The sequence below is a fragment of the Pomacea canaliculata genome, linkage group LG1 (assembly GCF_003073045.1).
Source record: "Pomacea canaliculata isolate SZHN2017 linkage group LG1, ASM307304v1, whole genome shotgun sequence".
In the NCBI taxonomy this organism is placed as follows: Eukaryota; Metazoa; Mollusca; class Gastropoda; order Architaenioglossa; family Ampullariidae; genus Pomacea; species Pomacea canaliculata.
Genome location: NC_037590.1, coordinates 17,290,393 through 17,312,998, shown reverse-complemented (window position 1 = coordinate 17,312,998; position 22,606 = coordinate 17,290,393). Strand labels below are relative to the sequence as shown.

The window sequence follows — 22,606 nt, the reverse complement described above, 5'->3', positions numbered from 1 at the left end:
CACGGAGTTGTCTTTATGCCTTCAGAAATAAAGGCAGGTCAAAAAAGTCTTTTAACTCTAGGATAGAGGCGGAATAAAAAAAAAATACTTTTTATCAAATAACCCGCCATTTCTTGTCTCTCTGTTCATGCTTCGCGTTGTGTTGTCGGGGAGGTAAATCCCATATGATTATGATGTGTCATGGGAAAACCAAGGGCTTAAACTACTTGTCCTTTTATACAACTTAAGCTGACAGGTTGAACATATCTTAGGCACCCACCTGTCTACAGCGTTTAATCCACTCGCCTCACACCTCCAAGGGCTAAATGTGACATCCATCATCGCGTCCAACATCTAATCATCCGCAATAAACTGAAAACAAAATCTTCCTCACGGCGAACGAACTGTCGGTGGCATGTATCAGAACACTCAATGCCAACGGGAGATGAAAAACCAAGTGAATGCCAGTGAAGGCTGACTTCCATGTCGACTTCTCTCTCACACAGACACACGCATACAGATATATCACACGCACCACAGAGCTATTATCCGTAGTACAGCCGCACGACCTGCCGCACAGCCTCGTGCTTCTCCCGGTATGACGAAACATGTTTCCGTCGATATTTATACACATGACTCGCTCGTGCGCCATCCGCGCAGAAGGACCGGCAGCCGAAGGGGAAAAAACTCCGTAGCAACGCTGGTAGCAGGGCGTGTCCCTGTGTGCAACATTATCCGCCCTAAAGTTCAAGTCTTCAGCGTATTGTCTTCTTCGCCGACAAACCCACTCTGATGCACAGAGGACGAGCACGAGAGGAAAAAAATTAGCCGGAGACATAGCCAATTATAACCGGAATACTACCAAGGTTTATTATCAAAAGGAACATATAACACCATATATTATAGAGAACACCAAATGAGTGGAGCTAAGGAATGGACAAAGATGAATGCAATCTTTCAATACCCATTTGCGGGAGATGAAGACGAAATGGGATGAATAACCATATTTGGTCATATCCTTGTCATGTAATAAAGGGAAGAGACAAACTGAACGTCAACTGTGTCGAGGGAAAGGTCTACAAAGAAAACTGATACGAATACTAAAATGGGAGACGACTGATGTTTCATTTGTTCATCTGTAAAGGTCGCTCTTAACAAATAAGCACACATAACCGAAGGTTTGGCAAGAAGGCTATATAAAAACTTTGCCAAACCTTATCAAATCTTCGTCTATATCCATCCGCTTAAGAACAGCTTTTAGTGCCAGCTGAAGGGTCGGCTTTCGCATTATTCTCGCATTCTCTTACTGGACTAGGCAGAATTTAAAAAAAAAAAAAAAACACTTTCAAATACAACATCACCTTTTCTCGGCTTCTTGTTGCGGCGGCGTCAATAAAAGGAGATAAAAAATCGAGGCTCGGAGCATTACGGCCAGCAGGGAGGAAAACAAATTCAGTGTCTAATCAGTCGTAAAAATAAATTTATAAGTAAGTATTGTACAAACCTACAATACGGCTACACTACGACAGAACTTCGACAACAGTACAGCTACAGTACCACAATGAAGGCAGCTAGTGATGAGGGAGGGGCAGTGGGGTGAAACCGTACAGAAAGTGATGCCGTGGTTATGTCCAAGAAAAGACATCGAAAGAAATATTCGTTTCTAGCAAACAAAAAATGAAAAATATATAATTCTAAGAACTAGCAAAACATGCATCTATAAAAACAAAAACCAACAACTTACACAAAGCCAAACGATGGTGTGAAGCAACTGTGAAGGGTGAGTCTGAACCCGCCTCATATACAGACTATGGTGTGTGACAGGTCCACAGTTTGTCCTGCTCGCAGGACAATTATTTCGGTTACTCAAGAGCTCCGGGGTCAGCATCTGGTTTTATAATGGAGGAAAAATAATAACACAAGGAAAATAAAACTTGTGATTCACCAAGAAGGAAAAAAGGAAGACGGAAAGTCTAGCAGGAAAAAGGAAATTTTACTCGAATTAGCAGGAGAAAGACACAGTTGTCGAAATATGGCGAGCAGGGCGATTTCAGGATAGCTGTGAGTCGCCACCGAAGAATTCTTTGAAGTATGGAGAGAAAATGACCTGCTGTGTGGAAAAGGGAGTAATCAAGAACTCTATGAGGAAGACTCACACAGAGATAGGATGACAAACAGATTGGATGATATCGTGCAATGTAACTGTTACCGTTTCCAATGCGGCATGGGAAAGGCGCTGGTGAAGCCTCCCCTATTGTTTGCAAGCATTTGAATTCCTGCTTTGTAATATCTCCTTCCAAATGTCTCTCTCTCTTTCTCGAAATATGTATACGCTCGTCCCTTTTCCTCTTCGAACGGATTTTAATCATACTTAGATGATTCATTTCTACTTGGATAACTACAGCAATTTTACACTAATAGATGCAAGCTTTGACCAAATGCCACATCCGGAACAGCCACCAAAAGTCAATGTTGTCTGAAAGATTAAGCCGGGCAGTTCTGGGTTCTATACCCTTGTGTGATGAACACGATAACTGTTAAATTAGGAGAAATTCCTTAAATTCCATATTAGCTGGCATTCAGTCGCAGCAAACTGTTAGGGCAGTCACATATCTGATCCCCTTTCCTTTACTGTCTGTTGCCGAACATTGATCAAGCAGTAGTAAAAACGCTTCTGTGCATCTCTTAGCCAGCAACAGAAAGCACGATCTGGTCGGCCGCCATCAACTCTTTGGAAACTAAGTGCGCGTGAGACTCAGACCAAGAGGCATCGATCCTTTCACACACCGAGGGTTTTTTAAAAACAAGTTTGCTTTCAGTACCGTCATGGCTGGATCTTCTTTGAGAAAAGACCGGACAGGAGTCAGCAGACGAACAAGTTGGGCGAGAGAGGGAGAGAGGACGAGAACTGGACAAGTATATATAGGGGTGGGCGTAGGATGTGATCCGGAACATCGCCACTTTTTCAGCATCATGCGTTGGCGATGGTGTCACTGGACTTCCATCAGTCTGAGAGGCACGGCCACGAGGTCCTCTAAAGCCAGCAGACAGCATCCACCAAGTCCTGTGAGGGTCGAGGCCAAGGATAAACTGCCGGCTGTTTATCGCGGGTGACGAGGCTCATCTTCTACGACTGTAGCTGGCATCAGTGTAAAAACTGCTTCACGCCACCCGTATCTGACCTTGCATACTAAGCAGGTTTCAAAGACGCCGAGAGGATGTCCTGTATGTCAATGAAAGATTAAAGCATATTCTCTGTTTTTATGCTTAATCGTCTTGACCGAACCTGACTGTCAATGGTGGTCTAAGGTGGCTGCGCAGTAGCATCTTGGTCCTAAATGCGCATGTCTCTGAGGGGTAAGGAACAAAGAACAGAAAGGCAAGCAGTGAAGATGTATCTTGTCTTGGGATTTGCAAAACTAAATGTCAGTCACTTCTGATAAAGATTATTTTCTTTAAAGCTCGTCTAAGCTGCTCTAAAATGTTACTGAAGCGTGCGCACGTGCGACAAAATGGGAGAAAAAAGAATTAGCACGATACGGATAGAGAAAAGATTGGCATCAATAGTTACTGCCTTTATTTATCCACTTACAAGGCGTGTGAAAGAGAAGAAAGTAAATCAAAGTAAAATATCCAGTTATCGACAAGGGTATTTTACACACACTCTCTCTCTCTTCAAGTGGATGTGAAATGAACGAGACAGAGGGAAAACCAGATTTCTTTTTAAATAAAGGGAAGTCTGCGAACTCCATGATTCCCGTTTCTACAGGAAGAAATATATCTGGGTACCGCACATCATTCGACAGCCCCAGGGCAGCACTCAGTCAGGCAACAGTAACACGATCGATTACCCACCCCCTCTCCACCCTGCAGATGTCGGTGTGATTTCTACCGTTTCAGGAATGTATCTGGAATTTGAAACTATTCGTATCTCTCTTGCCTGGTTTCCATCGGCACGATAAACGTATAAAAAAACCTGTACAAAATCAGGATTCTAGTTCTTTAATTCTTTCTGTATTTTTCTCTTCTTGTCTTGCTCAAATTTCGCTGAAGAAGCATTACAGATTATTTCTACGAATGCCAGGTGCCACTCTGCGCATTTGATTAGCAATGATATACATCAGCATCGACATTTTTTCAGTTTGGGATGGGGTCTGGTACATACATCTACTATAAAGCCCCACTTCTTTATTCTCGTTAAGTATTTTTAATTGATTTTGTCAGGATTAGTTTTCTTTAGTTCTGACTGAGTAGTATAGTGAAAACTCGTCTGATTAATTTTTTTGCACATTTAAATACAACCATGTCTATACAATGCGAAGCTTTAAGGAAACTGAACTACATTCTGTCTCATGTCTGTCACTTGACAGTCAGCTTTGTCACAGCCGAGTTTTTGTGGGTGTCGTGGCAATGTGACAATAGCATGCGGCATGTGTCGCAGCAGGTGACAAGACATACCCAAAGGTCAATAGAGCATTAACCCTCAATGCGACATTCCATGAACTGAACTACAAACTGCGAAGGAAACACTCGTCCTTGATGGTAGCAGAACAACTTCAACCAGTTTCATCTCAAAGCTGATATCGACAACTGTAGACACCCCGCCAGTAATGATGGCGATAGAAACAGGAAAGATCAATCACATGACGGTTACGTATGATTATCTTTAGTAAACTTCTCTCGACCTTCTCGTGACGACCTTTGACCGCTCGTGAGATCGATGAATGTCTTGTCTGGATGCGCACAGCTGGCTGTGTATGGATCCCTTGTCATTTTTCTTGTCATTAAAGCAGAGTGCTTTCAACAAAAAGAGCGCTTTACATTCGACATCGCCATGCACGGTTAATCGTTGAAGAAAATTTACAATTCTGACAGCTTCCTGCTAGTATTTAGCTCGGTCACAAGCCTGCCATGTGACTCTCAATGGTACGAAAGGAAATGTACCGAGATGATACACTCGGCGAACAACGGCGATACAAGCCTGACTTTTTTTTTTTCAGTTTTCAGTGACTGAATGCATTCGGTTCGTTTCCTGATGTGTGTCATTATCACACGTCGGAGGGGAAGTTGAGGAGAGGGGGAGAAGTGGTGAACTGCCTATAGAGCTTTGTAGGCAGGACACGAAATGGCTTATTACTCAAACAAAAGAAAGGCGGTTATTTTTAAAGAGACGGGAAATATAAGCAACGACGATCGTTAAATATTTTTGTGGCAACAGAGTTCTCTCGCTCTTCCTTCAATCCATTTATTGCCTCCCTTCCTTCTTCCCTGCCGAAACTCAGATCATTCACTCCTCTCTAGACGGTCTCTAAATGGCAGCCTGTCAGACTGAAATGGAACTGACAGGAGAGATAGAGACAAGAGAGTGAGATGCAGATGAAGAGATATATGTGGAGATAAAAAAAAGAGAGAAGGGAAGAGAGAGGCAGAAGTCTCACTATACAGCTGGCTACAAAGTCGATGTCTTGGATGCCTACCCAGTCTACACAGTGCTGCCATCTTTGCTTGAAACCGTTTTCCACGCGCGTGCATCGCGGCAGCGCCGTAAGATGACGCAGCGGATGCAGATGGCGATGACTAGGCAGGTTGTGCGGGAAGTGGGAACCTCTCACACAGAAGCATTGAGAGCTGGTTGTGTTGCTTTTTTTTTTCTTGGCACCGGTTTCGCACAAACACAAAATATCAGTTACAAGTTACTTCTATCGGTGGTGAATAGGATCGACAGCAGGAGGCACGCAGCTAATGTACAAATGGCTGCAAACTGACATTCTTTATACAGTAGACCTTCACAGTGGGTATGAAACTCTGTGGACGGGACTGCAAACTGACAAACTGACTACACTAGACTTCACAACCAGCATGAAGTAAAGCTCTAGGCGCTGGTCCGCGCAGCCCTGTGTTACACTGCCGGCAACAGGGTCAAAATAAATGAGCTCAGTTCACTGTGTATATACATATTCGGTGGAATGTTGTTATCGATTTTTCACCCTCTTCCCATCATCCTAGAGTCCTGAAATTTTATCCAATTACTCATTTCCGATGACAATGTAATATTGAATCATTTCTAACAGTCCATAAGTACTAAAGTAATTTATAAGCTTTTAAATTTTCTAGTCTGAATTAGAGGAGATATGCAAATGCTTTTCTCAGACTGGTAAACTATTGGTCTTCTCCTCCATTACGGCCTATAAAAAGAGAATAAAGCCACAAAGTAGAACGAAAAATTCGATAAACCCTGGCATGCGGAACTGTGAATGTGTCTGTTTGTTGTTACAGTTCATATGCTTCTCACACTACGACAACGATCAATAATCCATGGTATGCAGAAAGCGTGTAGAGATATGCGGCGCCTCAGTCAGTCAGCTAGATTAGCAACCGACACTTGACTCTGTGTCGAGAGAGAGAGAGAAAAAAAAAAAAAACACACAGATAGGTGAAGGTGCAACGCAAAGAAAAAGCTGCCTACAAAAAAAGATATCAAAGCATCAGAAGAAATCATCATCGGAGACCAAAACCGAGAAGCGTTGTCGACAGCAAAAACAAAGCAAAAAAAAAAAAAAAAAAAATCATAGACGCTCAGAGTTATTATAGTAAAATATTTAAAATAAAAGTTTTATTTGAAATGTACTAAAAGAATGATAATTTTATTTTACTTAGGTATGGAGATTTTCTTTAATACAAATAAATTAAAATATAAAAGTGTTAGGGGCCCCGTAGTGTTCTTAGAGTGCTCCTCACACTTTTATATTTTAAGTTATATATATATTATAGAAAATCCAGAGACATCAGGAAAAAATTATTTTACCCTTTTCAATACATTTCAAATAAAAGTGTTTATTTTTTAATTATTACACGGAGGTAAAACCGGAAACAGGATGTTGCAGCTTCTGTTCCGACAGACGGTTTCAAGCTTTTTAACCAATCAATGCGCCGTCCCTCCTGCAGACTACAATACTTTAAAAACTGTTGGGAGATAAAAGATACTCGGTTAAAAAAAGTTTTTAGCGACAGGAGGTTCAAACAGCAGAGGGCAGAGAGTAGCTTTAGCTTGTTACAAGACAACAAAGGCGATGCTGACAGCTCGCATAAAGAACAAGTGTTCATCTTCTCTCCCGATGTCCCTGCATCCACAAGAAGTGTCAGGGAATAAAGAAAATAGGTTAGAGACAGCCGTGCATTCACTGGATATGCAAAATATAAGATAAATAAAATAAGCGGACATCGGCTAATTTGACAGGCCAAAAGCTGGAGCCATCAACTGGCCTGACAAAGAACATATTTCCAAATTTGAAATTTAATTATACGACTTCCTTTGTCACGAATTAGGATGTTTGTTTTCCTTTGCTAAACAGTACGAAACATGGCGTCCGTGAAATAAAATAAGCGGCTTGTCTGATCAAAACCGACCAAATAAAACAACTTTTACAGTTATGGGTCCTGTGTTTGTTCATACTCGGACTAAATCAACCACACAACAGATGAAACATTCCGGGCAGCCCAACACCAAGCTGGTCAGCTGCCCCCATGTGTCCGTAGAACAAGCCCCAGTGTTTTTTAGTCCTCTCGACAAAAACAAGCTTTTTTGGTCCCCGCCACCTCCTGTGTTTTCTGTTGCCTGCGTTTTTAATAAGATGATTTATCCTGTGCTGGTGTCACTTCCTGTAACGGCTTCAATCGATGGAATCATAAACGGCCACAGGTGTTCAGCACATAAATGGTGCTTGGCTCGATTTTCCTTAGCTCCTACTGAGTTGCACATCAAATTCTGTAGTGGGTATGGCCAGCAAAGCATACTATTTCCGTTTTTTTTTTTCGGATTTAAACGTAGAATTCACTATCGGGTACGTAGCCGTGGGTGCACGGACACAAAATACACAAGCATCCCCTACACACACAGAACGAGCATGCTCGTAGCGTTTAAGAACAAGAACGAGGCGTGGACAACACAAGGAACGTAAAAATAAATAACAAATGATCGATGGAAGGATAAACAACAATAATATTGACGAATAAGAGACAAATACAGAAATGCAATAGGGACCCAAGAATTGAGATTATCCTCATTTTACAAAGGAAGACGAGTAGGGAAGTAGCGATCAGCGGAAAGGGAGGGGGAAGGGTGTGACAAAGGACAAAGGACTAGCATTGTGTGAACTTTTGTTAAGAGTAATGCTCAAGGAAGAGGTTTTCAGTGCAGATTTAAAGAATTCAATTGTGGGTATATAGACGGATATGGAAAGGGGACGAGTTCCATTGTTTTGCTGCACACTAACTAAAAATCTTGTGACTATAATCACATTGTTGTTCTGGTGACAGGAATAGTTGGGATAGGGTCTTCGGACGAGGAGTTGTCTGGCTGGGATGCAGAAGAAATATAACAGGAGATATTAAAACATGCATGGACTGTTTGCACTCAGTGAACGGATGGGTAGCCAGTGCAGAAAACGAGGGTGAGGAGAGATATGGTCTCGTTTCCTTGCTCTCAGCACCAGACGTGCAGCAGAGTTTTGTTCTTTTTGAATTTTATGGCTGAGGTATGAGGGGCAGCCTGCGAGGTTTGGGTTTTTAGAGCTGACATCAAGTAATTTTTTAAAATGTAAAAGTATTTACCATTTCTAGTGAGAGATCCCCTTTTAAGGCCCATATTTCCAATCCCTATAAGAGCAGTGGCTTTGTCTGGCTATCAAAAAGCTAAAGTAGAAGTTAAGTGTAAAGTCTTAGCTTTTCCACAGTTTTACAAATGTGAACAATCCCTACATTTGTTCTTGTTGTCGGGTCTCTTCAGGCAGATGAAAGACGGCAAAGTAGTAAAAGTAAGCCAAGGTATTTATAGTCGTTAACTACTTTCACTGCGTTCCCTGCCATAGTTCAATTCATGTTGCTGAATATCTGTACGGCTATCCCATGCACTTTTTAAGATTTCTTGAAAATGTTCATACCATTTTCTATGGATAACCCTACAGAGAGGGAGTGGAAATAATGAATCAAACACAAAAAGAAAGACGTATGGGAGTCATCCCACCTGCTAGTGTTAACGCCTACATCTCTTGTCAGGTGGCCACGTGATCGCTGCACAGTGCCCTGAAGGCTGACCTGAGATGACCTGCACGGAATGCATGCGCACACAGATGATGTTGCATACACTTCGCAAAGTTTATGAACTTTGTCTCACTAGGTCTCTCCTCTGCTGCTGCTGACCTTGCTGCTAATTACAGAGGCGTTTGTAACAGTTCTCTTGAAAATACGTGTGTATATACATGCGCGTGCGTGTTCGCGCATTTACTTACATGAATGTTTTCGAGCGACAGTGTCCTCTCTTGTAGGTTTGTGACCGCCTGCACGTATGTTTTGACAAAATCTTCGCCTCTGGCTCATCGTTCATCTTCTGAGTCCGAATAATTTATTACTCTGTTTGTTTACATCTTTTATTAAACACGTGCTGGCTGTACCTGGCTGTAGCGCGTGAATGCAAACGTGCGCGCGCTGTTTCCATCAAGGGTGCGGCGACTTGTCTAATCGTTTAATTAATGGCGGGAACAAGAGACAGGTGGCGCTATCCTCGACACTAATCTATACGTTGAGTCAGTATGCTCTAAGATCACATATGCAAACTGCAAGTCGCACGTGTGCGCGCACATATACACTGGTAATCTGACAAATCTCGCAACATCCGAATATAGTTCTTGTGTTACCCAATATGACATAATTCGTTGCTGTGGGTTTGAGGCTTTTGTCACTCGAAAAGGCGCTCTATTCAAATTATCGAGGCTGGAACAGAACTTCTCAGCTTCCCTGCCAATGCAAGAATGCATGTTTGAAAACCAAGGCAGGCAAAGCTCGCGAAGGAAAACCTGAAGCTGTGATGAATCGTTACGGTTTCTTTCAGTTTCCAGAATAATTATAATTTCGATATCATCCTATTGCTAACCATGTAACCTAAATAGCGAGTAAAAACATTAGGGTTCTTACAAGCAACCAACACCTCCTGCATCAATCACCCGTGTTAGTCATCGTATCGATATCTGTTGTATAACCACTGTATAGTTCCACCTAAACTTGTTGCGCAGCGAAACTCTAATAATAGTGGCTTTATCCACCCTGGGGTCACCGAAGGCGGGATTTCCCCATGTCGTGACACGGTTGGCGCCTAAAACAGGCTGCTGTGCCCCTTGGTGACCTTCTCCTGAGTACCTGGAGGTGTCGGCGACTGGGGTGACGCCGCCGCCCTGTGCCGCTATCTGTACCCGTGCACCCGCTACAGCGGAGTTCTCTTCAACTTGACAAGTGGGTATTGGCCGACCTGTGCAGAGCTGACGCAAGTGTTTACCCCTCTTTACCACCTCCCCCCAGTCCTTTATGAACTGCGAGGCGGTTTTGTTCCCAGAGCTGTGCACAATAGGCCTCTACCTTTGCACAAAACTAATGTTGTCACCTTTAAATTCCAGTCGGGGCCAAAAAGAAGACGGAGAACTTTAGGGTGGATCACCTTGGCAAGTTTTTTATGGGTGGGTAGAATCGCGGACAGGCAGAAGAATGATTGTAGGGAATTGAGGGTGGTGAGGTGAGGGGCAGGCGTGTGTTTGAGTTTCGTCTTTGTGAGTCGAGTGTCTCACCGCTGTTAGTGACAAGCATGTCGCGGAAATGCACGAGCTGTGTGTCAGATCGCTGCAGCGAAAAGCAGTTACATCACTATGCTGATTAATGGCCACAGTAATCATCTTCCTAACCCACGAGCCCTCTCAGTAGGTAAACTTTTAGTATTAAGACACAATACAAGGACTGTACCAAAAAAAAAAAGAAAAAGCTAACAATATAGGTGACAACGCTCAGCTACACATTTTTCTAACCTTTGGCAAACAAATCAAGGCATACCCGAATGCTTCCTTATAAAAAGTTTTTTCTACAGAATAAAGATGCGGGGTGGAGGGTTGGGAGGGAGTAGATTTTAGTCAAAATACGAGGCAGAAGTTCATCAAGCCGATTCGGGATGCAGTGCTGTCTGCTTAGTCGGCTAAGTTTTCTAGTTCTACGGTCTCTTGCACGCGCCGACCCCACAGATAATTGCAACGATTTTCTTGTAAACTCCACACACAAAGAATTTGATATGCGCTCTATCTCGGTAATTGTAACAAACGTAACCTTTGACCGCCTTCTGATGAAGGAATATACAACTAAATCTCCATCACGTAGTCTCACACCGCCAATGGACGTAGCTGAAACACGTAACGTGACGTTGCTGAAGGGCGCGTGAGAGAAAGCTCAGTATCACTGCCACAGATCGGACCGAGCTCCATGCTGCAGCTTTATCGAGTAGATAAACGAGGTCGTCGCACCGTATGAACCAACCTTTCTCACTGTATACAGTCACGTGGCATGCGCAAGTGCACAAGTGCTCTGCAGCGGGAAATTTTGTCACGAAATCGTGTTCGGTGTCAAAATATGAGGAAAAGAACAGAACAGTATTATACTAGCCGGCCATCGGCAGTCCACCTTTGACAGTCATCAAACCGCGAAAAAAAAAGGTCATTTTTCACCTCTTTATTTTCAATTAATGAATTTCATTTGCTTTCACAAGGTGTTGATTTCAAAAAGTGGTGGCGGTTGATACGCTATATGTCTGGTGAACTGATATGGCCTCCTGGCCCTCCACCCGAAAGTAAGGGCGCCGTAGGAAGGCGGTTATTTTACACCACTTTCCGAACATTATTCTACGGTTTGATTTTCACTCGGGTCTGTGACCGGAAAAGTTCCTACAGGAAGTACTTAGAATCTGATAGGGAAAAACTTTGTGTATGCGCGCGCGAGAAGAGAGAGAGCAGTTAACTCCACCTTTCTCAAGTTGTGGTCTGGGCACAGTTCACTGCCCATGCGGCCACTAAGCTACAAATCTTTTTTTTTTTTCGTCTTCACCAACGATAACTTTCTTCACAGTTTGAACAAAAACAAAATGTGTTCTCCTTTCAGGTGTGTTAACTGACGAATATCAAGGCTTCGTCTACCATCGATACACCTCCCACTCGAGTTCCTGATACTCTTCCCCATCTTATAACAGCAGAATGACTTTTGCTGAATCTGATACTCGTTTCAGTTTGACAAACAGCTCTTGCCTTATTTCTCACAGAGCAGGACCCTCATACAAGTTCAAGTGTGCTAAATCATACTTGCAGCTGATATCTGATATATTCACCATGGTCATTGAAAGAACAAAACGTCCATGACAATCTTTTTCTGTTTATTCGAAATGAAAACGTTTTTGAAGATGCACCTGGTCACTGCAATTGTGCTCAAATAAGTACTAATTGTAATCTTGATTAAACATCACCTCTGATTCTTTTTAAAAGTTTAAACGATTAATTAAACAAAAAGCTAATAATGACCACGATCCTAGAACAATCTCGATATGCGTGTAGTCGCTATATTTTTCCTGTATCCTAGTCGTTTAAGCTTTACCAGAGTGGGATAATGTTTCTTAACAAAAAAGGCTCTCTTTTATGTAGAGGAAAGGAAGGGATGGGCAACTCGCAAAACGAAAGTGGTCTATTCAAATGATATTTAAAAAAGGGGACAACTTTCTGAATTCTGCATTCAAAAGCACTTCTTTCTGGTTCTATATACGAAATGTTCACTTACATTGATTGCAAATACAATGCAGCTATGAGGATACCAGATGACATTCCCTATTCAGTGAAGTGTAGCTGTAGGCCAATAACAATGTACAATAGCTGACGCAAAAAAAAGTACCGCACACAAACAATAAACAATTGGAAAGTCATCCGACACGACTTCACACATGATGCCTCGACCTCGAGATGCTTCTGCCATGGGCGCAGCACCAGTCGCCTTTACTCATCTTGCCTTGTTCGCCCTTGGCCCGTGTGCTACTTCCTGTTTACCACGTGCTGCGAAACTGACAGTTGGGCAAACTTTTTGGTGCGGGACGACAGATTCAACCAACATGGCTATTATCACTGTTAATACATCAATTTCTGTCTCGATGTCTCGCCCAACACTTGCTACACACACCTTGGTGATCTTACAGGTCAGACAAGCACTCGTGTTCCTGTAAGCAAAACCTGGGTAAGTAAGTGTTAACTGCAATTTCAAGAGTTTGAGATGATCTCATGTAACATCTGCATCGCTGTTTGCATAATTCTTTAGCATATCATGCAATCTCTATACCGTATCGTAGGCTGTAATTACTTCAGGCTGTGCGTACACCTGTGAGGGTCACACTCACCACCCTCCCCGACCTCCGACCCCATTTTGCGCGCGCCTCAGTAAAGAACCCGTTACGCTATTCAACATACACCACTTCCCGGTTGTAAAGAACTTACAAATTTGAAACAGACTATAAACCTGTCAACCGCAGAGATGCTTCTAGCAACGTTTATAACGAGCACAGGTACCCCTTCTTCACCGACCATCTCAATGTTTCAACTCACTTGCCAACACGCTCGTGAAAACGGACCTGTCGAAAATTCAATAACCAGACGACAATTGGAGGAGTCCGCAGCAACTCGTGTTTTCAAAAGAAAGTCGGGAAGAAACCGAACTTCACATGTTCTAACTTCAAAAGAATCGAAGAAAGGCTACAAGTGCCTTTAATCAAAATTGCCTTAAATTGGCAAAGATGACATTAATGGTTGACGAACAGACTAGAACATTCGAGAAGGCGGTATCGGTAACGGATCTTGCAGACATCGCGAACACACACAGTGAGAGGAGAGCGAGCACAGAAATGATATTCAATAAAAGAAGCGCAGGCTGTCAGACTGACGAACACTAAAAGAATATTGAATGAACTAGTCAATCCATCGTATTTTTTTACACACGTGTTTTGCCCAAACGCCGGTAAATATCGATTTGTATGGTACACACCATTGACACACAATGTACTCACCATGATAAGCCTCCAGCCGTCCATTGGTCCAAGCGTCGAGGGCAGAAAAAAAAAAAAACTCACACACACACAAACACCAACAAAGTTGGTTTGTGGCTGATCAGTCGCTATTATGCAAACTTGAGCGCACGGGGCCGCCCGTGGACGGAGAAGTACGTTGGCGACACGCCTCAACTGCTGGCGGCAGCAGACGTGAAAGCAGACGCTTTGAAACTACGTCATCGCGCATGTGCAGTGGGTCGATGAGAGGACTTGCGACCAGATCCTGTTCGTCGGTGTTCGGTTCACAGTTGTGTAGCCATGAATATCTGCTTCTCACTTGCAACTGAAGGTTTGTTTGATCTCCTTTCTCTCTCTCTGCAAACAGGAAACGTCCATCTCGTAAAGGCTCCGCCCTTTAGATATAAACTCTACCAATAAAATAAGCAGAAAAAAGGACAGCTGCGTTAGGCACTATAAATAAAAATAATAATGGCTGACAAAAAAAAAAAGTCGCAAAGAAAACATTCCACGTACGAGGCCGCTACCCGTTTACAACATAACTGAGTAAAAGAAAATGTAAAAACCTGGATGGTGAACGTTAGCCTGAACGTGTGCCGGCAAAGAAATGAGGTGAAATGTGTGTTTGCACCCGTTCTTATAAGGCGAATGTGAGGTGGGGCGGACTGAAGGTCAGCTGCGGCTTGAGGAAAAGAGCGGGATTTTTTTTTCCGGCTTGAACAGAACAAAAGGCTTTTGAGCATTACCTTGAACCCTAGCTAGTCTCTCGGGTTAGCATGTTCACAGAAAAAAAAAAACGTGCAGTGAAAGACTGTTTAATAGCCATGACAGGCACCCCACGTGATGGCGGAAGGATATCAACATTAAAATTTTCAACAGTTAAAAAACTAGATTGTCTCTTTTCCCGAGGCAGCAAGATGGCGGCTTATGTTCTTTGGAGAGTTGTGTTTTACGGTTGTTTAGAGGGGACAGGGGGGAATTGTAAAGGTGGTGGACTGAACAAGAGAAATTCATGAAAACTCGACTGTAAAACAGTTGTTCCTCGTGCGATAAATTGTTTGAGTGAATGTAACCTCAGTATGAGGAAAATGAAAAAAAAAAAGTTTTCCTGAAGCAAAGGAGACAGGGAAATAGGTTACTACTTGTACAGCATCTCATTACTAGGAAAAATATCTTTCCGTCCACCTGATTTTGGGTGCCCGAGGGTGTGTGTGATGTCTATTAAGGTGCTTTGCTCCAAGGTGCATCTGGACCAAAAAAAAAGGAGAATATAGCAACGGGCAGGGCAACAGACGGGTGGCCGCGATCCAGCGATCACAAGCCTATAACTCAAACCTGTCGATGTTATCTCAGAAGCTTGTTGAATTCTCTACTGTTTTAATAGGTGTATGTTGTGTGTGTTGCACGACATCTTTGTTGTAGTGTAAGTTTTAACTTTCAATATATGGCCAGCCTTGTCGGTCCGCACTTGAAAAGTTATTGAGTAGGCGGCCCGGAAGCAGCAAAATAAAAATCCTGGTGAGTCACTCATCACTCCAATGGCACAGGAAGTTAATCCACGCATCTATAGTTAGTTCCCATGAAATAAGGAAATGGTGTGATCATGTCTGCAGATGTCACTTTTAGCAGGTCACTGACCCACTTCGCCACGAACAGAAAGTCTTTATATGGTTTTAAAATTTTAAATGGTTCTGAATGGTTTGACTATTGGTTGCCCCCCTGACTTTGTACAGGCTATTATGTTTTCACACTTTTTGGGGACCTTTCCTTGCTCTACTGACACTTCATATCACTGCTGTTACATCCATTGTTTTCACTTTGTTCTCTAATGTCAGTTTTCATACTATCGTCCCTCGTTCGTGGTGTGCTAAGAACCAATAACACAACCTTTCTACTTTTTGTGTAAACGAGAGACATCATGTAAAGAACGAATGAAATGCTTACATATCTAATGAATGATAAAAAAGTCACATTATTTGATAGCACTAACATAACATATTCTTTGATAATAAATAAGATGCAGCTATGTTAGTGTCTTTTGACACAGATTATAACACTGAAATAATAATAATAATATTTCACGGCAGAAAAAATGTTGACTGTAACTTTCTGTTAGTCCATTCAGGCTAACAAGCTGTTCGTTATTGATGCCAAGAAATTCTATATCAAAGGAATGCTGTCATAGAGAGTACTGTCAGCCGACATGTTAGTATAATTATCGTCAGATGATCAATTGCTAGATATCAACACTAATACCTGGTAGACGACAGACTGTTGTCAGATGATGTAGCGCCACGTCAGCAGGACAAGCATGCACGAGCACGCACGAAAGAGAGAGAGAGGCAAAGAGAAACACGGAGAAGCATGCTGTCAGCATCAGCAGCCAATTAAAGGCATACTTGCAAATTTGAACCTAACCTCGCAGTGTGAGGTGAAAGGAAATCTTGCCGCCGCTAAATTAAGCGACTCAGATTATCGCTACGTGACAGGAACACACGCGGTTCCTACTTCCCTTATAAGATTTCCTGCTTAATCTTGACTAACCGCTGGATTCCCAGCACATGGATCTCCCCACCCCCCAACCCCATCCCTTCACCGCCCAACCTTCCTGCGTGTATGAATTCTTTCCTTAATTTGATCTTGCTTTTTGGGGACAAACTGAAGGACACAGAGATAGGAAGGAAAAAAGTAAAAGGATGGAAAGACTATATAGTGTCTTCCCCCTTTTTTTCCTCTCTCTTTCTCACATACCGCACCCTCACACTCACACAGAGAGAAAGAACAAGAGGCAGAGACACAAGGCGACAGAGGACAAACAGAGAGAGATAGAAAGACCGAGAAGAGATAGTCCGTATATTTTTAATACCTTCCGCTACATCCATCTTTGAAAAAGGACACTTGAGTCCTCTACAAGACCCCCACCTAAGAACTAACCATGAAAACTAGTTCCCTTGTTGAGAAGTACAGTTGTGTTTGGAGAGGAAGTTTCGGCTTCTCTGTCACCGAAAGAGGACATGGCCAAGTTGTCTGTAATGCGGTGGCGAGACACTACACCACTCACACGTCATCACTCGTCGCCAAGCTTGTTTCGGAATCATTGTGCGTGCTTAAGGGTCACGTGTGCTGGAGTGCCCTTACATGTCCATCTTCCTACTAGCAAACTCACAAGCTCACTCGATCCTTCATAACTCACTACAATAAAACTTGACAAGCCGATGGTCAAAAGCTTACAGAAGAAAAAAGCAAAAAGTATCTAACGCGGAGTTTCCTCATTCTCGGAAACGGGCACCTGACAAAAAAATAAAAAAATAAAAAAATAAAAAAAATAAATAAATCAAACGACTTCCATAATTTCAATGGCATGAAGACCATTACAGAAAAATGAAAAGTAGGTTAATTCTCAAATTTCAAAGGAAATGCAGGGATATGACCGTGGTGGGTTTTTTAACGCTCAAATCGCCAAGTGGTTGAAAGAACAGAATGGACTTGCTTTTTTCCAATATGTAGACTATTACAGAGGTAGGGCACTACACTGTCTTCATGCAGCCTGCATCTGTCACGCCGGCGGCTTGTTTGCATCCTCCTCCACCACAGCTGCCACAGCCGAGAGAAGGTTGAGACCCTCGCTGTGTCTGACGTCACGTCTTATATGAAGCGAGAGAACGGACAGCTAAGTCTGTTTATGAAAGTGTACTAGTTGATAACCCAGGGGCAGTTTACTTTAACCCGCATGAACAAAAACTGATTGTCACGTGACGGTTAGGTGCTCTATTGAAGTGCTGTGCAGTGGGAATGGAGGGCTCTTGAATGCACTTTTTTAAAGCGTTTGCTGGAGGGAGTCTAGTTAACACTTATTCTCACAATACTGCCTCGTTTTGACAACCATGATAAATAAGGAATGTGCGGAGAAGTGCATTAAATCTGTTTGACGTTCAACGAGAGTATTTGTAGGTAAACACGAAGCTGTTCTATGAAGAACCAGCAGTGAAAAGTTTCTATGAACGACATCTTTATCCTAGAAGGGGATGCGTAGAGGCCGAGGGCTGCTGCAATGGGTGAATTAGCATATCAAACATTAGCATATCAAACTTAAAAAATATTTCATAACACTTACATCTCTGTCAAAAATTACAGCAACGCTCATCTCGTAGTCTATTGAGCGAGACTGTAAACTCTAGCTTCCGTTTTGTCTTTCTATCCAGTTGTTCCGTTCATTATCCCATCTAACCTATCTTCTATATCCATATCTATAGTTCATTTTTTGTTTTGTTTGACCGTAAATTTTCGACCGTGCATGCGCCCTGACGATCACAACCCGAAAAAAAGAGCTCGATTTGAAACGGACTGTCTTCCTCCTCTTCATACAACAAGCGAATTTTACATATTATTGACGACAAGAAATCTAGCCGCGATTTCCAAATTATTTATATATGTAAAATAACATAAATTCAACAATCTAGTCAAGTCGTTTCTTTTATATTTGCTTGTGAGTCCGACTGCTGTATGAATACATCTGTGTGTGTATCTGTGTAAAGAAGAAGCACAGAGGGAAAGGAGAAATTACAGAAAGAAAAACGAACGGACGAATTCGAACTTTTTTGTGGAAAGGTTGATGTAAGTCAGTCAGCTTCAAAGTTCCTGTGTTTCACATTCACATACCTACCAACAAGCCAGGCAAGATCGCATACAGGGAACTGTAAGCTGTAACCACTCATTCTTTCGACAAAACTCGCATCGATTTCCCTCTTACTCCCCCTCCCACCATTCCACCCGTAACTACCCCACAGTTATGATTATTACAACAGCCTCTATCGGTTAATCATAAACATTTAACTGAAGCATCGTTTGCTGTGAACTACAATTTATAAACCGACCAACAACAAAAACAACAAAAATGCTGTGTCGGCTCACAGATATCAGGATGTTCCTCGAATTTTTCGTCGTCTCTCTGAGCTTGCCTAACGATGACAACACAAAACGAAGTTTTCTCACAGGAAAAAGGAAATATTAGGTGAGGAAAATGACAACCCAGAACCCCACAAGGAGACAGTGTTTATCCTTAAAATGCCTTTTCCCCTTCCCTTTCAGATCAGGGGGGTGAAAAAGAAAACACCCATCTGATAGTTTTAGTGTTCTCCTCTTTCTGGTCTACCCCACCCATCGCCCTCTCATTGCTGTTCTCGTTGTCATTTTTACCTGCACGCATCCGTCAGGACCACCAATCACTAACAACTGATAATTATAGAACGAAAAAAAAAAAAAAAAAAAAACAATTTTACAGAGTTTCCTTCTAGCTTTTCTGTTTTTATTGTAAGGATAAAATTTTAATGTAGTTGCACCCTGAGACCTCGGCAGAAAGAAAACTGCTTTCAAACGATGCTTGCAAAAATATGAAATCGTTATTTTCTTATTTGGAGCCACGTTGAAAGAGTTATCTTATTCTCAAATTAGAAAAAAAAATGACAGGTGAGATAATGATCGTGCCAGCTGCTCCCTGGCTTAGTGTCAATGTTTCAGATGAGTGACTCCAAGCTGTCGTAATCATCATGTTTCGGATGATGGATTGATAGATCATATGCTCCTCTGTCTATATTTCTGCTGTTTTCCACTAATCAGTGTGTTAGTGGTTGGCGTCTGACTGACTAAATTTAGGGCCGAGTAGGTTAATGAAAAGAAAAAATTCAAAAAATGTGTTTTCATTAAGCTAATATTTGTCCTCCTCCTCTCTCTCTCTCCCGTGTCTCTGTCGTCTTCTGCTCACATTCATTTACTCCAAAACAGATTTTAAAAAAGACAGGACAGTTTCTTCTGATAAAAGCATTACATTTTAACATAGTCAACATCGAGACAGAAGGTAAGCAATGGGATGTGAAGTGTCATCAAACGATACATGTTCTAATCCTGCTGTGGTGTTTCCATTTGTTGTTGTTGTTTTTTGTTTTGTTTTGTTTTTTGTTTTGTTTTTGTTTTTGTTTTTTGTTTTTTTTTTTTTTTGTTTTTTTTTTTTTTGATTTACTATGAACCGACACAAAGAATTTCTAACAGGCTCATTTTACCGCCGTTTGTTCAGAGGCAGTGAAGCCTAAAATTACACTTTGCACTTTAACACACCGGGAAGACCCAACAGTGCACAAGATTAGACCACAGTATGTTGTATCACTTTCAATACTATCATCTAATAGAAACGGTAACTATTAGCGAATGATAGTTGATAAGATGTATGAGAGAGAGAAAGAACAAACAAACGCTTTTAATGATATGGCCATAGGCCCAATATCAAGAGGGTAAAATCACATGAGTTTGTCTATCGGAAATGTATTAAATAAAACCATATGGTGTCAGTGGGTTTTAATATTCAAAATTATACAAATAAAGACTAGAGTGTCACATTCATCCGTTGTAATGGTGCATGTGACAGAGAGAATGAAAATGGATAAATAAAAACATTACCCATTGCTTTCTGAAATAGGGAAATGTCTCACTACCCTTGGTGGATGCACACACATACACCCTCCCTTTCTCTCTCACACACACTCCCTCTGTGTGTGTCTCGCTCTCGCACGCACACACACTCACTCTCCCTTTGTCTCTCTCACACACATATTTTCCCCCATACCTAAATTCTATCTGTGTTATATTTACTATGACAGTCGCTACAATCATGTTTCTTGCCATTTCCTTTCATTCTCTAACACTCCTTCTCTTCCGTGTGCACGTCCATGTAAGCGTATGCGTGCTTGTGTGCAACACAGACAGTCAAAGCGCGTGCGTGCGTGTGTGTGTGTATGTGAGAGAGAGAGACAGAGAGATGCTGTTGCAATCAGAATCTGTGTCAGCCGCCAGCTTCAGCAAGTTCAAACCAAACAATACACAAGAGACCCTCCATCCCTCACTGTGATGAGACTCGAGGGTCGTATCCACGGGGCACACAACCGTTTCCGGGTCATCAAAGTAGGCTTAGAGTAAGCGGCTCTTCCTCCACGAGAGAGCACGCGCTGGCTACAATGCATGCACGCACGCGCGCGTGAAGCGTGGAGGTGTGAAGGCATACGTGTGATGTAAGGAACGTTTGTTTGTGTGTGTATGTGTGTGTGTGATCAAATGACATGTTAAAACAAGCGTGTGTGTGACTTATTAGTTTAATGTATATACTAGAATGTTCTGCTCGAGCAAGCGTGAACATTGTCTGCATGATCAAATGTTCCGCTCCAGTAAGCATGTATTATTTTTGTTATCTAATTCTGTGCTCAAGCGAACAAACACCGGTGCTCACTAATCCTGTTCAGGGTTACTTGGCGGTTAGTTGGGTTAAAAAAAACTCGTCTATTGTATTTAAAATAACAAGTGAATAATAAGAGCATTATCCTGTCAGACATCAATAAATTCAGTAAACTTTAACAGATCCGCTTCAGCAAAGGGACTTCGTATGACACTGTAAACAAAAAATAAATAAACTCTTCCACCCATCACACCCTCTTACTACCAGGTGCATTTCTGCTTCTTTGACTTTGTCGTTTCTTTGTGTGTCATAACCCACAGCCTAGGGAAACATTTTATGACAAGTCCTTTATAAGTACAAACAATCTCAATACTATGAGATGTTACTCGAGTGTTTATTGAGGCTTCAGTGAGTCCTTCACAAGGTCGTCCTTGTCTCTTAGTTTCCTGTGGCTGTAAGTATATCTTCCGCATGTATGCAAATATTCCACAAATAGATGAAGAGGTGGCCGGGTCAATATGGATATGGTTATTATCTATTTTCATGACGTAGATGCATCCTGACTTACATCCTAAAGTATTGATGTGTATTAATGTGTGCGTGCGAGAGTGTGTTGCTAACTGTTCCTGTTCGCTTTTCTGATGGTGTTGTCACTGACCGAACTTTCTCGTCCACAAATGTGACCACCACACATAGCTGACTTTACAAGGAAATGAGAATTCTCAACTGACCAATAGCTAAGCTTCAAATTTTAAATATTTTCTAGTCAAAAAAACTATCGACCATTCTAACGAAAGACGACTGCATTCAAAAATGAATAAGTTCTCCCCATTTATTGAAATATTTCCTACATGAGGTCATGACTGAGTGGAAAAAATTTGACCTGACTTCCTCAATGATCAGCGATTCGACCGATTTTGGCCTCTCTAAGGGACGTCACTCGTGTTCACGTAAAGTGCGGGAAACAACTTGTTAAAGGACTAGTGGGGTGCAATATTTTTTATAATGACTGGGTAAACCTCTGTGCAAGATATTATTTCCACAAGTTCTGGGTGTCTCCATTCTTTCCGTTTTTTAGACACCCACAGAAACATCACTATGGACTGGGGTCAACAAGACAGACGTCAAGACTGTACATGAATATATTTATGTTTGTGAAGGTTTCTGGCGATGAAGAAGTGGGACCATATGTTAATGAAGCCTATGTGTGTATAAACAGATTTTGAACTCTTTCTGCATGTGTTTGTAGGCTTGTATTTCGAAAACGGAGGGGTGGGGAGGGGCGTATTTACTCAGGGAGAAATATTATCTTGTTCAGAGCTTTACCCAACAATTAAAAACTATTTTTTAACCCGACTAGTTCTTTAACAACCAGTATCAATTTCTTTTTAAATAAAGGAAATAAAAAATGTTTAATAGAGAATTGGATAAAGGTGAACTTACTACAGTACACGCCTCTTTCGATGCATTATTCATGCTCCTGAAGTTTCCGCATGCGGCATTGTTTA

General features: G+C 42.0%; 1 long non-coding RNA gene across 3 annotated transcripts in view; it reads right to left on the bottom strand.

Annotated features, from left to right (window-relative positions):
- Positions 1 to 22,606, bottom strand: part of LOC112573742 — a 45,708-nt gene that overhangs the window by 6,092 nt on the left and 17,010 nt on the right. The window contains exons 2-3 of one of the 3 annotated variants that reach the window (XR_003101275.1): positions 13,880 to 14,236; positions 1,724 to 1,867 (exon numbers count right to left, since the gene is read on the bottom strand). This is a non-coding gene — a long non-coding RNA (uncharacterized LOC112573742). Of the gene's footprint in view, positions 1 to 1,723; positions 1,868 to 13,879; positions 14,237 to 14,445; positions 15,633 to 22,606 lie in introns of those variants that run through there. The other 2 variants (XR_003101276.1, XR_003101274.1) reach the window with 2 other exon arrangements.